Below are 19,024 nucleotides of genomic sequence, written 5' to 3'. Positions count from 1 at the left end.
AGAAGCAGGTAGAGTATCTTCTGGTTTTGGAAATTACATATTTCCGTATAACGTTTTTCGCACTTAGCAAAGGGCCTGCACATGGTAGTTACTCGAATATTTGAGTCAATAAATGGAGGCATAATACTTAGCAGAACTCTTGATTAGCTATTGTATCTTGCAATTTACAAGCAAGGCCTTCTTTACTATAACCTGAGACCTGTTGGTAGAAATGACTGTGCAATATCATATGATGTAACAGGTGGCATTTTTGCTTTGTGACATTTCTTTAGAATAAGAAAGAGGTGTTTAGAGACATAATTACAATAGTACTGCTGTGTAATTTGGTTTAACTCATGGTGCATGATATATGACACAAAAGCAAATTGCCCTGATTTAAATAGAACACTATTAAAGCAAATCATCTCATGTTTTTTAAATAGTTCCCAAATTGTGTCCACACTAGACCAGTTATCTGGCTAATTGTTCTAATACAAACATTTTACGTTTAAGTGTCTTTGATTTCATCACCATCCATGTGAACTGACTTACTACATTTTTGTTCAAAAGGAATTTTCCTATTGGAATAGAGTATCCTAAAGGAACTTCTATAGTGATTCCTTTGAGCTAGAAAATATCTAAAAACTTGGCATGGCTCATGGTATTAAGTTGATAAATCAAGAAAACATTCATTGCATTTGTTTTCTTACAATATGTCTGACTGAATCTTTCAATTATAAAATATTCAAAACATGTTTGATTTTTAAGAAAGCATGAGAACAAAAAGTCATTTCAAATAAATGAATGAGTATAAGGCCAGTGAAAGAAATGGTTTTGAAACCACTAAATACCCTGGCCACATATAGACCTAGGTTACCTGGAACTCAAGCACATCAAGATCCGAGTTTCTTCAGGTTCTAAGGTTGGGGAGCCAGATTGCAGACCATTTTAGGGAAAGGCTGAGCAAGTGTGAAAGGGAAAAAAAGCACTTGCCCTTTAGAAGTAGGCAAAGAAAACTTTGTTTCTGGCTTTGGCTCTAAGTAGAGGTTAAAAGAGAAAAAAACTGAGACTTTGGGTCTACTGGTGTATATTTGGGGTTTAAATTAACAGCGTTTGCACAATCTGAAAAAGCCTAAGGCAAGAATTGTATTTTAATGTGAATCTGGGTTGTTAATTCTCCAGGGACCTGGCAGAACCCAACCCAGACTCTACCTGGAGAAAAACACCTTCACCCCAGCTGCCAGGAAAATAGGCCAACACAGACGGAAACCACTGCATGACAAAGCCAGGGTGAGGGTCTATAGGAACTGCATACCAGACAGCAGGCCCGAGACCTCGCCTATTAATGTGCGCGCAAATTATGAGACAGGCGTCTCAGCAGTGCTTAATGGGTAAAGGAGAAGTGAGACTCAAGTGAGCAGCAACTGACTATCAAATTGACCACATGACTTTGGAGTTGTAGAAAGAAGAGTGAAAAACAGATTTTAAAAATCAACAGCAATGTCAAATAGCAGATTAAATGCAGCAGAGAAGAAAACTTACTGGATGTGAATTTGAAGCTGTTTCACAGACAGCACAGAGGCAGAGGCTTGGAAATTGTGATAAAAAGGATAAAAGATGCCAGGGATACATTTCAGAAGGTGATGCAGGAGAAAGCAGAGGAGATGATATTTGAACGGATTAGTGGCTGGAAGATTTCTGTTACAAAGATTGGAATCTTCATATTTTGGAATCCTCAAATGCAAAGAAACCTACTCCCAGGCACATGAACTTACTGCAGTGAAATGCAGCCCAGCAGTGTCAAAGGGCAGATCTTAAAACAGAAACCTGAGGACAGTGGAATAACAAGATGGTAAGGAAAAATAATGGCTAACTTGGAACTGTGTCTCTAGTGAAGCAGTCTCTAGAACATGACGGCAAGTCAGGATACTTCCATCGTGAGACCCCCCTCCCTCCAAATAACTGTTAAGGATTTTCTTCTGATCTTGCAGGGAAGGTTACTGATAAATAAATGAAATGGTTACTGATAAATGAAATGGTGAAGCATGGAAGTAAAAACAAAGACAATGTCTAATTTGTGGAGTTTTACAAAAACCAGTATCAGGGTGGTGCTGAAATACTGAATACTGCCCTTCAGTGAACACGTGAGGGAGATAACTAGATTTAAAACCACTTCGGGCCTTGGTATTGTTTGAGAAGAAGCCCAAAAATAGGACTTAGTGAATATGAATGTTAAAAATTAAAGCTTAACCTTAAAAGAATGAAAATAACGGAAACTTTCTAAATGAGGAGAGGAAAATATGAAATGAGAAGAAAAACAAGTCAATGTAACAACAACAAAAAAGAAACTGCAGGAAAGGAGCACCAGATAAAATGGTAGACACAAATACCAGTAATCATGATAAATATTAACAGACTCTGTTCCTAAGTGAAAAGATACACGTTGAATGAAAAGGCAAACATAGCTACCTTAAATAAATAAAAATGTCATTTTTTTTTTCTTTTATAAAATGGGAGAATAGGAGGGCAGAACAGGTCCTGTCCTGGGAGGGTGATTGGTACCAGCGGTGGGGGAGGAGGTGGGGAAAGGGTGGAGGAGGGCGAATGTAGTGCAAATGCTGTGTACACATATATGTAACGGAAAAATGAGACCTGTTAAACTATTACAGAATGGGGGGAGGGAAGGATAAAGGAGAATGGTGGAGGGGGTGAATTCAACTATGATATATTTGATATATTGTAAGAACCTTTGTAAATGCCACAATGTATCTCCAGCACAACAATAAAAAAAAAGAATTAAAACAAAAAAGAAAAGGCAAACAAAATCTTAGAATACCTAAAGGATGGGAACAGAAAAATGTACAAAATAAACAATGGAAAGAGTAAGCAAATACTAATCAAAATGCTTCTACATAGTGACAGGACTACACAGATCAGATCAAATAGTTTATGGCAGAATAATAGCTTCTGAGAGGTGTGGTAGTTAATGAGAAAATACTGATTTCACTAAGAAGCTATGATAATTCTAAGTTTGTATGAACCTAATAATTTAAACTGTAAGGAAAACTGACTAAACTACAAGAAAAAAATTGACAAATCTGTCATTGTAGTGTTTATATATATATATATATATATATATTGAGAAGAACTTTCTATTTATTATAAGGGGAAAAATCAATAAATTGAACTAACAACTTAGGAATTAAATTAAGAACTTTGTTTTAACAGGACACATCATTCAAAAAAGGCAAGTCGGAAGTTGGGAAAGATATTTTGTAATACAAGACAGGATTGTAACCATGATACAAAGATTTCTCACCATATCAGTAAAATGAGTTTTCTGTTTCACATGCTCTTCCATAATTGATATTGTTAGACTCTTAAAATTCTTCTGGTCCTAGTGGCCAAAATGGTACATTTTATGATTTTTTAAATGAAGATAAGCACTGCTTGTAGTAATAGCCTGTAGGAGGTAGGTCCTAGAGCTGACCAGTGGGCACTATAGGGAACTTTTGAGAAAGTGACGTGTTTCTATCTCCAGGTACTCCTGGGTCTATAAATTGGACCAGGGAAACAACTATGATCATCAGCTGCTCTGGGCTGATCTTTTCTTTCTAGGAGATTTTTAAAAAATTTGTTTACCTTCATTTAGAGCTGTATCCTGAGTCATTACATAGAATGCTATGAATTTTCTAGTGCATTTCATGACATTTGAAAGGATTAACATTTGGTTTATTCTCTCTAAATCCACAGCTATTATGAAATAACCTAAAACTTCAGGATTTACTTTGCAGAAATGATTTCCTTCTAATGAATACTGTTTGAAAGGAATTCAGAATCCTGTTATATAAGAGGCTGTACAGTGTAATCTCATGCATTGATATTTAATGACCAGATTTCAAAAAATTTAAATATTCCTAATTTAAAAAATAAAACATACTTATGTAAGAAAATTTGGAAAATGTAAACGTGTAGATGATAATAAACTGCAAATTAATACTTGTAGTTTTTGCTATTAATAATATTATTTTCACAGTATTGGAGTTTGAACTCAGGGCCTTGCATTTGCTAGACAGGTACTCTACCACTTGAGCTACTTCCCCAGCCCTATTTTGCTTGAATTATTTTTTAGACAGTGGCTTGTATTTTTGCCCTGGCTAGCCTAGAACCACAATCGTCTTACCTATGCCTCCCGTAGAGCTGGAATGACAGGAATGAACCACCATGCCTGGCTCATTGGTTGAGATGGGGGTCTCACTAACTTTTTGCCTGGGGTTGACCTCAAACCGCCATCCTCCAAATCTACACCCCGCCCAAGTCTCTGGGTTTACAGATATGAACTACTACCCTCGGCCTTACCATCATTATTTTACCTTTGTGTATGTGATTTAAAATAAGTCTCACTTGAAAAGCTTTAACTTATTATTATACCCTCCCACACATGCAAGTAATATAATTATTTAGATTTATCACTAGAGGTTGAGTCAAAGTTTATAGTCCATTCTTTATTATTGTTGTGCTGGGGGTACATTGTGACATTTACAGAAGTTCTTACAGTATACCATAGTGAAGTTGTCCCCTCCATTACTCTCCCCCAGGTAGTCCAATTTCAGTAACTATATATCTTCTTGTTCTGTCTGTAGTTCTCCTGGGCATGATTTTTTGAAAGTTGTGACCACTTTCAATTCCTTGGAGAAATAAGAATGGGAGTATGTGTCAGTTAACAGTTTATTGTCTCTCAGCTCTAAACCCATTCCTCATTGTGTTGGCTTGATGCTGGAGCTGTGACATGAAGCATTCTCCCTTTGCCTGCTGGCAGAGTGTTGAATTTTGTCAGTAGAGGGTGCTGGAGGGCCACTGGAGGAGGGAGGGGCTTCTCTTCAATACCTCTGGCATACTTTCCCTCTCTTGCCTTTGGTCCCTGCCTAAGGAGGGGCAGGAGAGGTAGTGCAGCTCACCCCCAGTAAGGTTTAGCATTCTCCTGCAGGTGTCTTGTAGTAATTTGTGCTTGTAGCACACCCTATCTCCCTGTAGTTGTGATGATCAAAACTGTCTCCAGGCATTGAGAGGGGACAGAATAACCCTGGTTGAGCACTCTTTCATTTTTGATCATGTCTTCTCTTAGTTTTAGAGATAGCACTATCGTGGTTTCCTTCCTTAATACTTTCTGCTCCTGTTCACTCTGCTTTTCTGGTCTTTCTCTCCCCAGCCACTTAAGGTCCATACTTCTCTCTCCTGAATGCCACACTAGTCTACGCAGATGATCACTAGCCATCTTCACTCAGATTTCCAATAGACATCTCAACCTTAATATGTTGTTCATAAAGGAACTTCTGCTCTCTGCCTTCCCACATGTTCTTGTTGGAAGCTGTTCTCATTTTAGTTGATTGCAGTTCTTATTGTCCAGGCCACAGCTTCACAGTCCTCCCTGATTTACTTACTTATCTCAAGGCTCACGTGCAGTCCATCAGGAAGTCCCGTTAGCTCTTCCTTTACAACTGACTTAGTACCTGACCTCTCTTCACTGCTATAGAGGCACCAGCATGTCCTGATTAGTTTACTATAGGAGCCTCCTAACTAGGCTCCCAGGTTTTGCCTGTGTGACCTTAATCTGTTCATAATAGCACCCTGAGTGACCCTTTTAAAATATTAGATTAAATCCTGTCATTCTTCTCTTCAGAGCTTTGCAGTGACTCCAGCATTTCACTCAGAATAAAAACCAAGATACCTGGCATATGCTCAAAAAATAGTTGTTGAATTAATGAAGTGCTAAGTCAAACCCACTCAGTGCATTTTCCCCTTCTTCATCTTGCTGATACTTTATCCTATTGTTGCCTCTTCCTCTTTCTTGAACTTTCTTCTTTTCCAGCTATAGTTCCTCTTGCTTCCACTTTCTCTGTGTAGTCATATAAGTCTATCACAGTCTTGACCATCTTTCTTCTTTTTACACTGTCATCCATCTTGAATTCATTTGCACTAGTGGCTAGACTATTACCTGTACATTCTCAATTGCATAATGTATACTCATCCAAGAAGTCTTCTCCTATTAGGTTTTTATCCTTACTGAATATGAAGTCAAAGCAAACAGTAGGTCTTTATAGCCATATTTCCAAATATGGTTCCAGATACAATGAAGTCAGTCAGTACATATTTGTTGAATGAATGGATCTTGAATCTGTTTTTCATACTCTTTTTGGACATCTTTAGCTGGATGCTCTTGTATTAATATGCAATGTTTAGTATGCCCCAAAGTTCATTATTCACCCCCACACAACCAGACCTATTTTTTCGTTAGACTTTTGCCCTTTTAGTAAAGGGTAACCTGGATGTTTAAGCCCAAAATCTAGGTGTTTTCTTGAATTTTCCCACTTATTTTTTTCTCCATGGTTAATTTATCTAATCCTGCTGATTCTTTTTTCTTCAACAGCTTTATTGAGGTATGATTTATATAACATTAACTTTACTCATTTTAATTGTACAATTCAATGAATTGTAGTGAATTGTACAATTCAATGAATTTTAGTGAATTACAGTATAAAATTCAATGAATGTTAGTGTATTTAGTGTACAATCATGACCACAATCTAATTTGTAGTATTTCCATCATCCTGAAAAGAAACCTCATACCATTTACAGTCATTCCCCATTATCACCCCTAGTCTTAGGTAACCACTAATCTAGTTTTGTCTCTATGGTTTCCTTCTTTGAGTATTTCACACAAATGGAATCATATAATACATATTCCATCTGGCTTCTTCACTGAGCATATTATTTTGATATGTGCCGTGGCATGTGTAAGTACTTTGTTCCTTTTTGTCACTAAATATTATTTCCGTTGTACGGATATATTACATTTTTCTAATCCATTCAGCAGTTGGTGGGCATTAGGGATGTTTTCCAGTTTTTGCCTATTATGAGCAATGATGTTAGGAACATTCATACCCATAAGCAGTCCCTTTCCTCCTCACTTCCTTCATCCTGGAACAACCATTCACCTGCTCTCTATCTGTGGATTTGCCTGGTCTGCTTTTTTTTAACTTTCTTAAAGGGTGTCTTGAAGCATAAAAAATTCAAATTTTGGCTTATTTTAGTATATTAGTTTTTTCTTTAATCTTGTGCTTTTGAGGTCATTGGAGCTGAGAAATCATTGCCTAACTCAAGATCACAGAAATATACTCTTCTATTTTTTCTAAGTATTTTATGATTTAGTTTTTACTTTTAGGTGTGTAGTCCATTTTGAGTTAATTTTTGTGTGTGGTGTGGGGTAGGGATCCAAATTGTCCTTTTGTGTGGATATAAAACTGCTCTAGCCCTATTTATTACAAGGAGTATTTCTTTTTTTTTTTTAAATTAGGATATATTTGTATGGAGTGGGGGATTCATTGTGACAATTCCAAATAGGTTTACATGTACATTGATTAGATTGCCCCCATCTCTCCTCCTTGACCCCCTCCCTACGCCACTTAAAGCAATCCTAAGTAGCTTCTTTGTTCTATTTCATATAAGTATATGAGCCCATCAACCATATTCTCTCTCCTTCATCTCCTCCGTTCATCTCCCCCCAACACAAGTACCTTCCCCCACACTGTATCTATTTTATAGTCCTGTCTTTTGTTATTAATTACAAAGTTGATGTTCAAAGGAGTTTCTTGATGTATTCCCTCTGTGAGTATACTTTACTTTGGTCAGTTCAACCCTTTCCATTGCTCTCCCTTACCTCCCCCCCACCCTACTATTCAACAGTTTTCAATACCTATCCTTATATCCTCTACCTGCACAGATGTAATGCACTTTGATATTGTTGACACTCTATCATTCTCTTTTGAAAGGAGTATTTCTTTGAATCTAAAGTACATCATTTGACACAACATATACTTTGTTCCTGAATTTTTATTGATCTCATAATCTCTGCCTAAACTCGTTTCATTCTGCCTTAGATAACTTTGACTTCGTTGTTGTTTTCTGTTCATGCTCCCACTGTGGCTGTCCTTGCTGAGGGTGTCAGTGGTTTCCCAGGTGTGTTCTGGCTTCCTGGTGTGGATTCCCTTTTACTAGTTCCTAATCTATTCTCTACACTGACTACTTCACTTAATTTACTTGTCTGATTCCCGTGGAAACTTTGAGCTTGCAAACCCCCGCATAAAATGTCATCTTCTGGCTCTTGTTATTCCTCCTATTCATTATTTTATTCAACATTTAGTGAGTGCCTTCCAAGTGACAGGTGCTGTTCTAAGCGCTAAAGATAGAGTAATGTATCAGTAAATGCTGATCAGTAATGTTGTATCAATAAGGTTTTGGTGATTAATTCATCACCCTAAAATATAGTGACAAAAAAGATTCAGTAGGTTGACAATTTGTATTGGTTCATATTGGTCTTGGCTGGGCTCACTTATGCATTTGTGGCCAGTAATAGTTTGCTTCTAGGGATTGGTTGGCCATCTCCTAGGGCAGGCCCAGCAGTCTGTGCTCATTGCTTTATGAATGTTACTTACATTTTGAAGAGCTATAATTAAAAACTAAAAAAGAATCTGTAACAAAAATCATACATCAAAGGCTGCAGGTGTGACTCAGGAGGTAGCTTGCTGGCTTAGCAAGTATGAAGACCTGAGTTCTAACCCTAATATCACCAAAAGAAAAAAAAAACATTATATATCAGAAGTTGGACTTTTTGCTTTCTAGCCCTTACAGAAGTTTGTTGACCACTTGTCTGAGGCAGTGGGAATTGGCTGGGCTGTGTGTCTCTCATCTAGTAGCCAAGCATGGGCTTTTTACATGGCAGCAGCAGAGTTAGGAGACAGAGGAATGCAAGACCATTGAGGCTTAGACTTGGAGCTGGCACAGCATTGCTGCTGCTGCTGCATTCTACTGGCAAAAATAAGTCACAGGCCAACTAAAATTCAATGGATTGAATGGGCACCATATTTTAGTGGGAGGATTGGCAAAATCACATTTGAAGAGATGCGGATATGAGGCAGGTAAGCTGTGGTCATTTTTGCAGTCTGCTGTGAAAAACAGACAAAAAATATCTGCCATTATACAGTGTACATTCTGGTGACAGCAGTAAACCCTCATGTTTTATTGCTGGGTATTCCTCTAATCCTCACTTCCCTGTACTTTGTCCTGTTTTATAAGTACTAAACACTTGGAATTTTCTCCTCATTTGCATGGTTAAGTCTCCTCCCCTTGAAGTCTCGCCTCACCTCGTAGAGGCATTTCCTGATAGTCTCCTCTGTGTCCTTTGCTCTTTGGTGTTGAAGACAAGGATCAGTGTCTTACTTATCTGTTTTATTCAACAAACATTTATTGTATGCCTGTTATGTGTCAGGCTCTATGATGAGTGCTAGAAGTAAACAAAACAGACAAGGAAGGTTTTTGCACTCATAGAAGCACATAAACAATATTTTTACTACTTCTTTTTGGCAAGATTAGTATATTAGGATTTTTTATTCATTTTGGCCCCAAAGTACTTTTTATCCATGAGTCTTTTTATGTTCTATTCTTGCAAAATTTTTATCTTTATTGCATCACTTTGGATTTTTATAGTTGCATCTTCGTTATGCAGTATATGTGTTTTATAAACTAAGCATCCTAAGTCTATGATGAAGTCCACATACCATCTGCGTAGTAGTTCACACTTTTTTTTTAAATTCATATGTGCATACAATGTTTGGGTCATTTCTTCCCCCTGCCCCCACCCCCTCCATTACCCCCCCAGCCCCTCCCTCTCCCCCCACCCCCTCGATACCCGGCAGAAACTATTTTGCCCTTATCTCTAATATTGTTGAACAGAGAGTATAAGCAGTAATAGGAAGGAGCAAGGTTTTTGCTAGTTGAGATAAGGATAGCTATACAGGGAGTTGACTCGCATTGATTCCTGTGCATGTGTGTTACCTTCTAGGTTAATTCTTCTTGATCTAACCTTTTCTCTAGTTCCTGGTCCCCTTCTCCTGTTGGCCTCAGTTGCTTTAAAGTATCTGCTTTAATTTCTCTGCATCGAGGGCAACAAATGCTATCTATTTTTTTAGGTGTCTTACCTATCCTCATATCTCCCTTGTGTGCTCTCGCTTTTATCATGTGATCAAAGTCCAATCCCCTTGTTGTGTTTGCCCTTGAGCTAATGTCCACATATGAGGGAGAACATACGATTTTTGGTCTTTTGGGCCAGGCTAACCTCACTCAGAATGATGTTCTCCAATTCCATCCATTTACCAGCGAATGATAACATTTTGTTCTTCTTCGTGGCTACATAAAATTCCATTGTGTATAGATACCACATTTTCTTAATCCATTCGTCAGTAGTGGGGCATCTTGGCTGTTTCCATAACTTGGCTATTGTGAATAGTGCTGCAATAAACATGGGTGTGCAGGTGCCTCTGGAGTAACCTGTGTCACAGTCTTTTGGGTATATCCCCAAGAGTGGTATTGCTGGATCAAATGGTAGATCAATGTTTAGCTTTTTAAGTAGCCTCCAAACTTTTTCCAGAGTGGTTGTACTAGTCTACATTCCCACCAACAGTGTAAGAGGGTTCCTTTTTCCCCACATCCTCGCCAACACCTGTTGTTGGTGATGTTGCTGATGATGGCTATTCTAACAGGGGTGAGGTGGAATCTTAGCGTGGTTTTAATTTGCATTTCCTTTATTGCTAGAGATGGTGGGCATTTTTTCATGGACACACACTTTTCTTGATTGTTTCTCTTTCCCCTTGGTACTCTGCCTCCAAGGACAGAAAGTCTTAAGTATTATAGAATTCTGAGTTGAAGTTCTAAATTCTTTTTCCTCAAGGGAAATTAAATTTTAGTTTTTAGTATAATGCCAAATACATAGTGAGCACTTAATAAGCATTTGCTTACAGGAACAGCCCATTTGGCTCTTTGTTCCATTGAATTTCACCCAAGATGATTATTCTTGACTGACTTTTTAATGGCTAAATTAATTCTTGACCCTCAGCATAATAACTATAATAACTATTTTCATTATGAAAACAATAATACGTGCTTTGTCTCTTCCCTCTCCATTTTACTCTTAAAAATATTAATGTGTAGATTTGAGAGTATCTATTTCGCAAATGCTAACCTACTTGAAGCTTTTCAAAAATACGCTTATGAATCTTATAAGTTGGTGCTTACAGAAATGAAGCGGAGAGCAATGGAGAGAAGTGACTTATTACCTTTAAAGAATTAGTAGCATGAGTCTTCTTAACTTATTATTAGATAGGTACATCGTTTATTTACTTATTCATTCGTTCTTGTTTCAGCCATTCATTTAACAAATATTTTTAAGAGCTTACTGTGTTGTTTACTATATGTAAAAGGTCCTGGGATTACAGAGAGAAATTGAACATAGTTGATGTGTGTAGGAATGCTTTTATTTTTCATACTTACTCTATTTAAGATTTGAAAAACTCAGAAGGCTAGAGTATAAACATTTGTCAAGTGGAAAAATGGAGGGCAAAGAACAACTGCACCCAACATCCCACTTGGCAATCCTACAAGGCATGTTCTGATATTTTGGATTGAAAGTATGAGTAGATGTTTCATAAATGAAAGATTTTTACTCTGAATCTTTAAGAGTCTTATATTCATTGCTGTGAGTTTGTAAGGATTGAATTAGATACTTGGGAATAATGACTATTGAAAAATATGTACGTGCCAACATAATGCCCATCTTATGAAAATTATGTCAGATGAGCTATTTAATAATATCTACATAGTTCAAAGTGATGGATAATTGTTAGATTTCTTATAGAATAACACAAATTTTGATTTCAGCTTTAGGAAAGTTATAGTGTGATAACAGAAAAGGCTGAATAACAATCATTCTCTCATTAACCTCTTTACAGTTCCAGTTTGTTATATAAATGAAATATGAGTGAAATCATATAATTGTCTTCTATATTATATTTTTTATGTGGAGAGGACCAAATTAAGTTATAAAAACATCAGTGAGGTAAAAATAGGAGATACCTCTAGTGGTCTGTTGGTTTATAAAAATGATGAAGCAGCTTACTTAGGTACAAGCCTAAGTGACTAATAAATTGATCTGCAGATCAAAAAAAAAAACTAGACCATTTGGGGGGGGTTAATTTTTTATTTACTTAAAATGAAAAGGTCATTATTTAACCATGAAGTTGGGTAATGTTAATAGTTAATGGTGGGTGCTAAATGTTACTTTTTTCCTCATTTGTTGTTTCTTTACTTTAATAAACAAATATTTTTCATATTGTTGCAGCACTTTGGGAAATGGAATTGTAGCTGCACAACTTATGTTGCATTGAAGTCATTCTTAAAATTCTGATTTTTCAGTATCATTTAAAAAACAGTCTAAAGAAAGTCATTTAAAAGGTCCATTTCCATTTTACACTGCAGGAGTTCCTAGACTCAAAACTATCCCTTGGAAAGACAATGATTGTGTATTGCTGTTTATTTATTTGGACTAGACAAATTAGATTCCATGTTTTATTCATTCTCCATTCCCAGTGTATGTTTATGTGTCTATATCTATTATATATGTGAAGAAGAGTCCACGGGTCCTCTTTTTTTCTCTAAAACATTCCAAGAGGCATAGCCATAGTGCTCTTTGAACATGACATTGATAAAGAACATGTCATATAAGGATAAAATCAATATTATACCATGTATTTTAAGGCTGCATTAAAATGAAATAATGAAAAGTAACAGCTTAGAAAAGACTTACCCTTTATTTCTGTCTCTATTCCCATGCTTAGTCTACTTTTTACATACTATTACTTAATATTAGTATTGTTTAAAACTTAATATTCCTTTGCAGTCTTTTCCTCCTCTCAAAACAGGTGTGGAATGGACACATTATCTATTAATACTTAATAAAAATAAAGTTAGAATTAGAGCAAGTGTATGCTACCTTTTAAACTGATTACTGCTTCAGTCATTCATAACTAATTAAATATCTAGATTTTTCTAGACCCTTGCTTCCCTTCTTGTTTTTATTTCTCGCCTTTTTCATTAGCTTGTGATTAATTTGTAGATTTTGATCTTTTTCCTTCTAGATAATAGAAGGGGAAGGAAAGTAGAACATAAATAAGGATTACTTACTGATTTTTCCTTCACTTATTAAACTGCAACTGGCAGAAATATTTCCCTAACTCTCTTTGTATGTATTGAACCATACATTAAAATTTTACACTATGCATTTAGTTACTCTTTCAAGCCATAAGCATATAGAATTAGTCTTTTCCCTACCTGTGTGTTACGGCCCCATAGGTATAGTGCAGAAGCTAAGAGACTTGTCTCATTTCTTCTGTTTATACTATTGACTATTTATAATTCTTTTCCATGTACCCTTCACCCCTTACTGGCAATCATTCTTTTTTTTTTAAGAAGGATTTATAAGCTCTTCCTTGTCTAAATCTCCAGCCCCTTCTCTTGTTACACCCCAGTGTTACCTGCAACTGTACTTATCCTGTTTTCACCTTGCTCTGTGCCTTTGTACTTACCATTCCCTCTATTTGGAGTGGTGTTCTGCCCCCCACAAGTCCCCCCATTAGGTGGCAGCTGTTTCATACCTATTCAGAGGTCATTTCCTGGGGTCATTCATTACACCTCCTTATTTTCTGTGCTCCGGTAGCATTCTGTGGATACCTCTAGGATAACTACACTGGGCTGTTTGTCACCTCACTTGACTATGAGCTCTGTGAGAATGCACATAGAACCTTTCATCTCTCTCTAGTTTGGACAGAACACTCAAATGTTAGAATGGAAAAGGGAAAGGAAACTGAAGTTTAAGTGCCTTTCAGGTGCCATGGAATGTGCTTAGTTGTTTTAGACAGAATCGAATATGTTAAATTGCCCCAATAATTTTTCAGAAAACATATGCTATTATATATTATTACATACTATTATCTCATAGTCAAGAAATCAAAGCTAAGTAATTCTCTGTTATTAAGTGCTAAAGCTGGGACTTGAACCTAGGCCATTTGGACTCCAGTCTCTGGTTATGTCATTTTTACCACACTTCTTCCTTAACTATACAAATGTATTAATTGATGATGAGATATAATATAATGTAAAGTAAAGAATAGGTACTCAGACATCATACAGATGTGGGGTTAAATTCTAGTTTTCCTCTTAACTAACAATTGTCAAATATCTTAATAAATCCGTTTGCCCCCTTTTTAAAGCAATATATACAAATATCTTTATATTGCATTTGAAGATATGCAGTGGTACACATGTGACTAGGGGGTTTGCTCAAGTCTGGCAGAGGAAAGGTTACAAAAGATACATATGAAATATTCACACAGAAAATACAGTGGGAGTCTGGGGACACATCTCAAGTGGTAGAGCACTTGCCTAACATGCACAGGGCCCTGTGTTTAATCCCTAGTAACACACACACACAAAGATTCAGAAAGCACGAGGGGGATAACACCCTTTCTTAAAGAACAAGTGCATTCCATACAATGCAAATAAGAGGGTTGTGACAAAAGTATTTTAAAATTCAGGAGCCTATCAGAGTACTGAGGTGTAATAACTGATGAGGAATCTTGCAAGCTTCTCTGTTTTCCAGTACTCACTGAAGTCTCATCTGTTTTTCAGGAACGTCTTTAGTGCTTACTGTTGAATATTCGTGGTCTCTTCTCCTTGGGTTTTATAGTTTCTGGTGTAGGTTCTGTCTCTCTCTTTGTCTTCTCCACTGATAAAGGCTTTTCTCCAGACTTTTGCCGTACAAATTTGACTGGAAATTTTTGTTGAAGGCCTACAAGTAAAGCATCCACATCATATCTCTGAAAAGTAGGCAGGTGGCAGCTGTTTCATGCCCGTTCAGAGGTTCTTTCCTTTTGCGTTTCAGTTTGACTTCATCTTGCTCTTCATGATCTTTGAAGGGCCACCAGTACCCTTTGGAAGCATGATATGAACAGCATGAAATAGCTTCATCAAACGCTGACTGAATGCCATGACTGCAGTAAGCATGCTGGAGTTTATAAACTGATCCCAAGTGTGGTGCCTAATAGATCACTCCAGCAATGATGTAGTAGTAATCAGCTAGTGGGGTAACTCGAGCAGGGGACTGCCACCGTTGCTTTTGAATAATGAAAAAAATGGGCTCTTGAGCATGTAAGCTATATTTAACTCTAGCCATCTGATTCAGGTGTTCTCATGTTAGCCTCTGCATTTTGACCACTTCATTATTACATGTCCTGTCACTAAAAGGATTACTTCTTTCTGAAAAGTAATCCAGGACACTGCCACTGTTCAAAACGGGGATCCAAGAGCTGTCAACCCAAGAGATTCCCAGCAGATTATCTCAGATACCCACCCCAGCCGTAATTCCAAAGGCGCTTGCAGATTCCCTGTTTTCCCTTTAAAAAATGTGGTTGATATCATTACTTCAGAGAATTGCTATGAGAATTGAATGAAATGATGTATGTGGAGGGTTTTGTGCAGTACTGGGCACATAACACATGCTCCATAGCTGGAGTTGTATCAGGTGAGAACACACATAGCTACAAGCAACAGAATAATTGGCTAACAGTAGCTTAAGCAAAATAAGATCTTCTGGCTTCCTTAAATAGAAAGTTTGGAGGTGGTCTTTAGTGACTTAGGTTTCTTTTCTCATAGTCATTAAGATATCTATGAAGTTACAGGTGCCAAGTCCAGATCTGGAGAAAGTGTGAAGTAAGGAATGACATCGGGCTATGCCTTTATCTTTCATTAAAAAGAGAAAATTCTTTTTGAGACATCCCCCTCATGTGTCACTGCTGAATTGGTTACCCATGTGACTATAAATGGCTTCACTGCTTTCCTTACCAGTCTCCCGATTATCCAAGCTTTTGTGAAAGACTGAGAAAGTAGAGACCAGGGAGGCTGAGATTAGACCGGCAATCGTTCTCCTATGCAAGAGCACACTGCTTCCTCATGTAAAGGTACAGGTGTTTTCCACAGTGGGGTAGTGGTGATGGTGGTGCCATGCCACACAGTGTGCTCATGTTCTCATAATTGGAAGTGGTTAAGCAGGTATCATGTGTTACTTCAGTCTGTTTCAAGTGAAAGCTAAGAGCAGATCAACTGTGTTCTTAGATAATGTTTAGGTGCTTACATTCTTCAAAATTGACTTTTTAGGCATTTTCTATCTCATTGGCTTAAGCGGGCTTAAAAAAATTACTTCTGACTGCCCTCCCTTCTCCCACCAAACAACAGAAAACAGGTAGACAGAAACCACTACCAGTCAGTAGCAAAACCTCATCACTGGTGGAATCCCTCTGATAGTTTGTTGACTGCTGCCTTTGTTTTTTTGTTTTGTTTTTTAAAGATCTACAGATTCAGCACCAACTGCCTTTATTCCATTGTTTGGGACTTCCCTGCTATCTCTATCAGACTCAATAAAAACAATAGGATCTTCTGTAATTCTGCCTCCTACCACCCAGAATCTTCCATAGTAAACTAGGCTGCCTTCTGCCTTCCCACACTGTCGATTTTTGATTGACTGGACAGAAAAGGGGCTCTTGCTCCTTTGCTAATAATTAGGAGGATTTGTTACTCAAATGTTTATTTGGGGCTGGCGGAGTGACAGAGGGCTTGCCTACCATTGGTGAGGTCCTGGGTCTAACCCAGTACACGGAGGTGGGATGGGGAGGAAATCTTATTTGGATACAGGAATGAATTTTGTCATCGAAATAGTGGCATAAAAAATGTTTGAGCTGTTGTTATTATTATCAACTAGACGAGTTTAATTACATTTTAGCTTTGAGAACTGGCTTGAAATCTAACTACTCTTACTTTATGACTTCCAGCCAATTTGAAAATAAGCATTTGAATAGAATACATTGTGAGATGAATGACCTCTGTTTGGGTTTCACCTCTATTTGCTAGGATCCTGGACTAACCCAAACTCATGTAAAGGGAAAAAGCAGGAGAAGCCAGGATATAGGTAATTCATTGTCTGACTTATCAGTCCTATAATAAAAAGTTATGAACACCTAACACTCTGAATCTTGGATGCAGAAGGAACCATGTTCTTTTCTGTGGGTACTCCATGCTTTTTTTTTTTTTTTTAACATTAACATTTTGAAGATTCAGTTATTTTCCCATTATGTCTTTATTCAGATGGCTGAAAGATATATGTAGAGAATAATATCTGATTATTGCATGACTCTTAGTGAATGTTATTCTTTGGCTTAACTAACCTGCTGTACAAACTGATGTTATCCAGATCCCTGGATTAGTGGGGTGGTTTTTAGTCATTCAGAAGCCACTTATAATTTATAGAGTAATAATAAACATGGTGATGAATATCAAGTTCGGCTTCCAAATACTGAAAGGAAGAATATATACTTTACCATGACAACTTTTAGAAGTTGTTCTGAGCTAGACCAAGGCAGAAGATATGTCGAGAAGCAGATGTTGTGTGACTGAAGTACCCAGCTGTGTACTAACAAAATGAATCTCATGCCGATTAGTTAACAATTTTTTGGCAGTCAGAGACATATGTAAAGCAATAAACATGGCATGGGGAAATTTTAAAAAATTACAAGTGTTTTCTAAGCCTAAAACATTGGCAATGTCTAGTCTACCATCTGTGTAACTGAAAAGTTGATTTTATTGTGGTAAGTCAAACCAAGGTCACTTCAAAAAAAGAGATTAGTTAACCCATCATAGTGTTCATTCTCAAATATTAGCACTAAACATAGTCTTGGCACTTTGATTTCATGAAGAATATTATTTCAGTAAAATAAATTCCACTTGGTATAATATAAACTTTAAAAATTTTATATTAGCATTTTTGTGTTACATAAAATAGATTTTTTGTCTTTGGTTTGCTTAAGCCTTTGAATTCTTTCAAGTCAAATCTATTATTTGAAAATTTCTATTGAAGTGACTCTTTTGCCAGATTTAGATGAATGACCATTTAACTACAAAGCATTAACACCCACCCCCACCCCCACCTTTATTTTCATGGTCTTCTCTCAGAAGGAGCAGGGCTTTCTTAAAAGTCTCCCGTCTTTGAATATGTGGTGAAGCCTTTAGGTGTGGTCTATGTAGACTAAAATTTCACTTTTCAGTACTTGTAACTTTTTTGTTTTTTTGGCAGTACTGGGGTTTGAGCTAACACTTCAGCCACTCCATCAGCCCTAAATAAATCTTTCTTTCTTTTTTTTTTTTTTTTTTCTGGTGAGACCGGGATTTGAACTCAGGGTTTCATGCTCAAAAAGCAGGTGCCCACTTGAGCCACACCTCCAGTCTCACTTTTTAGTACTTAAAATGAGCTTCCATTCTACTTTCCCTTGTATGACCAAAAACAAAAAAGATTAAACCCGCAGATTGTTTCTATATGCTACATTAGCTCTTTGTAATTGGTTTCTTTGGTTCAACAATGTTCTTCTTCAGTTATTTAGAAATGTTGCAGAGTACAACATGGAATTTTCGTAGAGATCTAATGAAACACCTCAATGCTTTGCAGAAATCAGGGCCAATATAATTTGTCTGAAAATGAAAACTATAATTAAGTATTTATAAATTTATAATTATGATTAAATTAGGCTACAAAACATAATAGGCTTTGGTAGTCATTAGTCCTTTGTTATTAATCTGCAACAAAATGAAAATATTGTTATGTTGACTCAACAACTTCTGTGAAGATACTGTGGATCAGGAAAGAGACTCTTTCCTTAGAGTATTTAAATTTGTTTATATTTAACTTAAAATCTAGGATTTTGAGGGCCTCAGCATTCCATATAATTTATGTTATTTTTCTGGTTATGGTATCTACAAAACTTTTGGCTTATTGCTGGTTTTGGTTTTGCCTATATAGCTTTGCTTCTGATTAGAGTTGAAGATATTTTATACACAGGATTTAGTAGTGCTAGCCTGGTTGAGGACTGGGAGAAAGCTTTGTTTTGGTTAAACACCAATCTGGCAACACCTTATGCAGCTTAGGTAAGAGGTGGACAGGAAGGAGTGAATTATAAAAAGAAAAAGGAAACAGCGAGAAACAAGGTGGGAGTCATTATTGGCATTTGCAGAATTACTATGGAGCCTTCTGGATAGTCTGCTAATTCATACAATGTCT

General features: G+C 36.9%; 1 protein-coding gene and 1 pseudogene across 2 annotated transcripts in view; one reads left to right on the top strand and one right to left on the bottom strand.

Moving 5' to 3' along the window:
- Magi3 (membrane associated guanylate kinase, WW and PDZ domain containing 3) overlaps nucleotides 1-19,024 on the top strand; it is a 214,301-nt gene that overhangs the window by 35,061 nt on the left and 160,216 nt on the right. The window lies entirely within an intron of this gene.
- LOC109688096 (mediator of RNA polymerase II transcription subunit 6-like) lies at nucleotides 14,528-15,256 on the bottom strand (annotated as a pseudogene).

This window comes from Castor canadensis, chromosome 12 (genome assembly GCF_047511655.1).
Source record: "Castor canadensis chromosome 12, mCasCan1.hap1v2, whole genome shotgun sequence".
NCBI lineage: Eukaryota > Metazoa > Chordata > Mammalia > Rodentia > Castoridae > Castor > Castor canadensis.
This window is presented reverse-complemented; position numbering and strand designations above follow the sequence as displayed.